This window comes from Rhinatrema bivittatum, chromosome 2 (genome assembly GCF_901001135.1).
Source record: "Rhinatrema bivittatum chromosome 2, aRhiBiv1.1, whole genome shotgun sequence".
In the NCBI taxonomy this organism is placed as follows: Eukaryota; Metazoa; Chordata; class Amphibia; order Gymnophiona; family Rhinatrematidae; genus Rhinatrema; species Rhinatrema bivittatum.
This window is the reverse complement of record NC_042616.1, coordinates 345563363-345569362: the sequence shown is the minus strand read 5'-3', so window position 1 is coordinate 345569362 and position 6000 is coordinate 345563363. Positions and strand designations below refer to the sequence as shown.

Here is a 6000-nt window from a genome sequence, read left to right as displayed (position 1 = left end):
TTGTAACGTCTTTGTGTCTAATGATGGTGGCACCATGTTCCTTCTTCCGGATTCACGACCTCACTGATGATGTTAGTGCCCCGGTAGCCCAGCCCCTAAAGATGGAGTCAGGGGCAGGCGATCCCACTCCCTGCACTATGGGACCATCCCTGGACTCCTCCCAGTGGTTGGGAGGCAGCCTCCCCACTGCCCAGCACTGCTTCCCTCTCCTCTCATGTGGCTGACCCTTTAACAGATTTGGGCCACAATATAGCTGTTTAATTTTTACTTCCAGTGAGCTCTCCAAAACTGCACTCTCGTCACCTAGCCAGTCCTGCTCTGCCACTACCAGAGCATCTTTCTGGGCATCAGTGCCCACTTTAGGTAAAGAAGCACGGATAAACCATCTTGAAAATGTCAAAGAAGCCTTCCCCAGCTGCTGGACTGTGAGTAAGCTGTACTCCACCTCCAGAGCTGGAGTTAAATTTCCCACATTAAAAAATGTGTTGGGTGTCCAGCGTTTGGGCGCAGTTCCCTCATCAAAAAGTAATAGCTAATGTCTTCATTTATATGGACTTTACATGTGTTGTGCACTGTCTGGTACGTGTTTGTTAGAAAGCGAGTTTTAGGCGTGTTGATCTTGCTGAATCTGCAGCTATTATTACACATAAGAAACGTGCACTCAGCCACAAGTTAAACTGTGTGCTCAGCTGGACGCACCTTATTGCATCGTCCTGTGACAGAGCAAAGTCCCTTAGAACACAAGGCCCTGTTCAAAGCGATAGATATTTAATGTGGACAAGTACAAGGTGATGCATATAGGAAAGAATAACCCATGCTGTAGTTACACGATGTTAGGTTCCATATAAGGAGCTACCACCCAGGAAAAAGATCTAGGCATCATAGTGGATAATACTTTAAAATCGTCGGCTCAGTGTGCAGCAGCAGTCAAAAAAGCAAACAGAATGTTAGGAATTATTAGGAAGGGAATGTTTAATAAAACAGAAAATGTCATAATGCCTCTGTATCGCTCCATGGTGAGACCACACCTTGAATACTGTGTTCAATTCTGGTCGCTGCATCTCAAAAAAGATATAGTTGTGATGGAGAAGGTACAGAGAAGGGCTACCAAAATGATAAAGGGGATGGAACAGCTCCCCTATGAGGAAAGGCTGAAGATGTTAGGGCTGTTCAGCTTGGAGAAGAGATGGCTGAGGTAGGATATGACAGATGTCTATAAAATCAAGAAAGGACTTGAACAGGTTAATGTGAATTGGTTATTTACTCTTTCAGATAGGGGCACTCCATGAAGTTAGCAAGTAGCACTATTAAAACAAATTGAAAAAATGTATTTTTGACTCAATGTACAATTAAGCTCAGGAATTCACTGGCAGTTAGTGTAGCTGAGTTTAAAAAAGGTTTTGACAAGTTTCTGAAGTCCATAAACTGCTATTAATCAAGTTGACTTAGGGAATAGCCACTGGAGTGGAGGAGTAGCCTACTTGCTAGAGCAGCAACCTACAATCTAGGGAAACCAGCATTCAAATCCCACTGTTGCTCCTAGTGGCCTTGGGCAAGTCACTCTATCCTCTGTTGGCTCAGGTACAAAATTAGATCGTAAGCCTTGTGGGGAAACCTATAGTACCTGAATAAAGTGCTGAAAAGTAGAATATAAAAAATCTAAGTATTATTGGCTTTAGTAGCATGGGGATTATTTAATGTTTGGGTACTTGCCAGGCACTTGTAACCTAGATTGGTCACTAGTGGAAACAGAGATCCAGCATGGCAATTTCATATGTTCTTATATAAATGACCCCCCCCCCCCCCCTTCTCTTTCTTTTCTTGTCTTCGGTTAGGCTGCAGGCAGTGAGGCACCACCACACATTAGAACATGAGCCTTGGAGTCACTCCTTAGGCAAGGGACAACAGAAACGATGTTTCCCTTGCCAGTGTTAAAGCATCCCACCCTATCCCCTCCCCCAATCCACCCCAAAATGTGCATGACGGAAACAGCAGGCAGATTGCTCCTTGCGTCCACTTGTAAGCAAGATTGTTTTTATTTTTTATTTTCAGTTTCTGAACAGGTACATTGGATGCTTGGCCCTTAGTTAATTCTAATAGCCCTGGAAGGGGCTTAGGTTGGTTTTTTTTTTTTTTAAGGTGCCTCCACTAGGGGGCACCGAACAAGAAATAAATACAGATCGAAGGGGTCGGAACTGCTTTTGGTAGTCCCTGCCTCACAAATGACTTAAATAGTGCTGTGCTGAGTGTCAGGCAGGAGGAAGAGATAGAGATGGTTGCTCCTGGGCCTGAGACAGGGTGGGAACTTGGGAATCGTGGTGGTTTCTGGTCTTTCAGGCTGGAGGGATATAAAGTGGTCGGTGCCTGGGGAAAAGAGGCAGGATGAGTTCTGACCTTAGGGCAAACTGAGGTGGTAATGCGGTGCAAGCTGCAGGTTAGTCTCTGCCTAGGGAGGGATAGGGCGGTGAATCCCTCTGCGGTACTCGGTTACAGGAGTGGGAGGTACTGCTGGTTGGCGCTAGCAGGTAGTTGCTCTCCTGCCTGGAGGGGTGTGTGCGAGGGCACCGGGCACTGAGCTCTCTTTGTCATTCCTTCGCTTTTTTTTTTTTTTTAGTATTGCAGTCACATCATCAATATTAACCTTGCGCTGGAGCACTTCTGATTGTGCTGCTGGGGGAAAGTTGTTGGGGGTTTTTTTTTTTTTCCCTCCCCTGAGTTGGGATCGCAAACTTCATGGCTCGGTCGTTACCAACCGTCCTTCCTGATTAGCTGGGAATTTTCCGTGACTGGGGGATCGAGTTTGTCCTCCCCGTCTATGCACACAAAGGTAAAAATGTTTCGCCCAAGCTTGTCTTCGGAGATGCGTCTAACCTGGTGTTTGGCCACCGGAGGGTTAAAGCTGCCTCGCAAAGCCTTCAGCTCGGCTAAGGAGCAGCTGAGCCGAGCCCCCTCCCTCCCTCCCTCAGGAATGGCAGGAGGTGCTCTGGCCAATGGGAGCCGTTTCCTGGTTTTCAGCAGCAGGAGGAGGCTTTTATTTTATTGCATTTATTTGTGTAAGCAGAGACGCGCCCCCCCCCCCCCTCCCTCCCCCGATCAGAGCGCCCCGGAGGGGAGAGGAAGGAGCAGGGCTTCGCTAGTTTCATTGTCCGGAGACAGTTGCTGTGCTGGGGGAAGCCCGCAGGTTGCAGCGCCCGTATCCCTTTTCCTGCGGCGGGGGACGGGGAGGGGTAGGGATAGACTCGCCTGCTGTCAGCCACGGCAGGGAGGGGGGGAGGAGGAGGGGGGGATGCTCGGTGGATGAAGGCCTGCGTCTGTCCCGGAGGTCAGGCCAGCTCCCCTGCAGACTGAGAGAGGGTGAGTGATTTTTTGTTTTGTTTGTTTTTTAACCTAGGGCTTGGACAACTCCCGGAGTGGATTTCAAGGCGTCAGTAAAGTTCTTGCTTCCCGTGGGAGACTGCACGGAGTTTTCTGTACTGTCTCCCCCCGCCCCAGGTTGCGTTTTCTGGTGCCTTTAGCAGGAGTTTCAGCTCTGGCTACGTGCAGTCCTGGGGAAGCCCTCGCTTGGACCCCGGAGGCTTTTTATCTTTCGCCTTCGGGGTTAGCTGTGCACAGCCGAAAGCAGATGGACATCGCGCTGCTTTATTCTTCCTAGGAGCTCTGGCTCACTTTTAAGCTCTTATTGTTTGATTTTCCAAAATCTGTGAAGTGCAGTAATGTTCAATGTGCGTTGCTATTTCTAGGGCGCGGGGGGTGGCGTTTAGTACCTGCATATTTCTTCCAGAGTTTGCTAAACAGCAAAGTGCTGGTTAAACCGTGGGTGCCTTTGCCTTCTCTCTTGGGGAAGGCGATCGGGCGTGGGGCGCTATGCACACCTCGTATTTACTTTTGGGAATCCGGTGCAGTTATTTTTGTTTGACGTCCCCTCTCGAGTGGAGGGAGGGGAGTGGTTAGGTTTGTAATCTAGTCCTAGGTAGCTACGGAAACCCCTTCGCCCCGCATTGTGCTGCTCCCACCTCCCGTTCAGCGCTGGATCTGTGGAGGTGCGGAACGGACCCACCTGAGGGCTAGGGACATCGTCGTCTTCTTCCCGTGGGGGAGTGGCCGGGCTTTAATCCTGAAAGGGGTCGGGAGACACAGATTTCCCTGCTAAAATGTTCACGCTTTCTTTCTTTCTTTAAAATCTGGTTGCTGTTCCGGAGCCCCTTGCTCTTTCTGGCCCGGGATCAGCAAGCCTTGGCCATAAGCGTTGACGGAAGTGGGGGAGCAGCGTTTGGGGCATTTTTTTTTTTTTTTCCGATGTGGGTAATAGGTGGTGCTTACTTCAGCCCGGGAGGATTGCTCTTTTACTGATTTTTCCCATGGGCTCAGGAATGTAAATGGACAAACCATATCGTTGTCATGTATTGTTTTGGAGAGAAAAGTGTGTATAGCCCTTTAATTAGGAAGTTACAATGTCACTTGAAAGCTTTTTTTTTTTTTTTTTTTTAATACCTGTTTACAGTCCAGAAACCTTCTAAGTAGTTAAACATTAATCCTGAAAAACTTTGGCCTCGACATGCAGCCTAAAAGAAACTGGTGCATAAAAAACAGAGCGTATCTGGGGTTTTTCCCAGTTTGTCCCATTTAAACAGAAAACAGTGACTGCTCTTTTATTAAACTAGTTGGGCATCTCTGCCAACTTTTGTTTTTGTTATTTTGTGTTCACCTGAACTTAGTTTAGGAGAGAGATGATCTTTTGACCTGGATCACTGTGATTCCCCTCGCCATGTCCTTCATGTGAAATTCATCCTGAAAGTGACATTTTGGGATATAGCTCAGCAAATTAAGGGCCCTAAAAAAGCCTATGCTATTTAGCTGTTTCTGCTGGGTTTGCTTTTTCCACATCATTTAACCAAAATGTTTGTAGATTCATAAGGAGAAAATACAGTTTCTAGAAAGCAAGTTTTACTTTTTATATTTATAACAATTTACTATTCAACTTAATTCTTGAGGGGAAAATATGTAAAAACAAAATAGTAAACAAAGTCTCATATAATTTTATCCACCATTGCAATGTAATTTGGTTTACTCATGCCTTTCTACAGGCAAAGCCCACACCCAATGAGTGTTACGATAAGTTTAATAGCATAGCACATGTAAATCCTGAATAAAACAATCTAAAAATGCCCAAGGGAGCTGGAACTGACTGTATAACAAACTAAATTTCAAAATGACACTCCCTACCAAAACCCACACATTAATAATGTAATAAAGAGAAATTCCCAAACAATGCCCCTAAATCACTTGCAGCTCACTGATTTGTTCTCTGGGGCATTGGCGTGCGTCCTCATCTTCCTCCTGCTCCACGCAGCCCCCAGCTGAGTCCTTGTCCTGAGATCCCGGAGAAAATTGCACTGAGATGGAATATTGTGATCCATATGTCTGGTATGCACTATAAAAATGATTATTAATAATAATCCAGAGCTGTTTACACATTGCCCCACTGTGCTGTTCACGTGAGATGGCTTCAGCAGTAGTAGCAGCACTTCTTTTGACTGTTCAATAATAGTGAGCAGAGATTGAAAGGATTACCACCATAAACGCATCTTTGCAAAACTAAGATCTCTGTGTCACCTGCTGGAGGCAGCTTAGGTCATATTTTCTCCGTGTATTGGTTTAAAAATAACTTTTTATACACATTGCTTGTGCCTGAACGTTTGGTGATTTTATTTTCAGGCGTTCATACCATTAAACATTGTTTGTCAAACTGCTAATCCTACCTGGTGAAATCATCCTCATCTTTGTACTAGGCAATATTTAAGTACTATAGATGAGACATTTTGCAGGTTGTGAACACTTTAATTCAACCAACATTAAGAATTATTTAGGAATAATATTGGGGGGCCTGCCTGGTGACTCGGTGGCATTGCTACTGTGGGAAATCTAGGTTTGATTTCAAGGCCTGGCTTTCTGCTGGTTGGGTCAGGTGGGCTCCATGGGAGGGTGGAAAGAGTTGGAAAT

At 46.1% G+C, this 6000-nt stretch overlaps 1 protein-coding gene across 4 annotated transcripts in view; it reads left to right on the top strand.

The window, feature by feature from the left end:
• Positions 1-3227: 3227 nt before the first annotated feature.
• PTPN3 (protein tyrosine phosphatase non-receptor type 3) overlaps positions 3228-6000 on the top strand; it is a 723876-nt gene continuing 721103 nt past the window's right edge. For 3 of the 4 annotated variants that reach the window (XR_003854628.1, XM_029589859.1, XM_029589861.1), the window contains exon 1: positions 3228-3354. The gene's annotated coding sequence lies outside the window, so the exon portion shown is untranslated. The remainder of the gene's footprint in view (positions 3355-6000) is intronic. The other variant, XM_029589860.1, reaches the window with a different exon arrangement.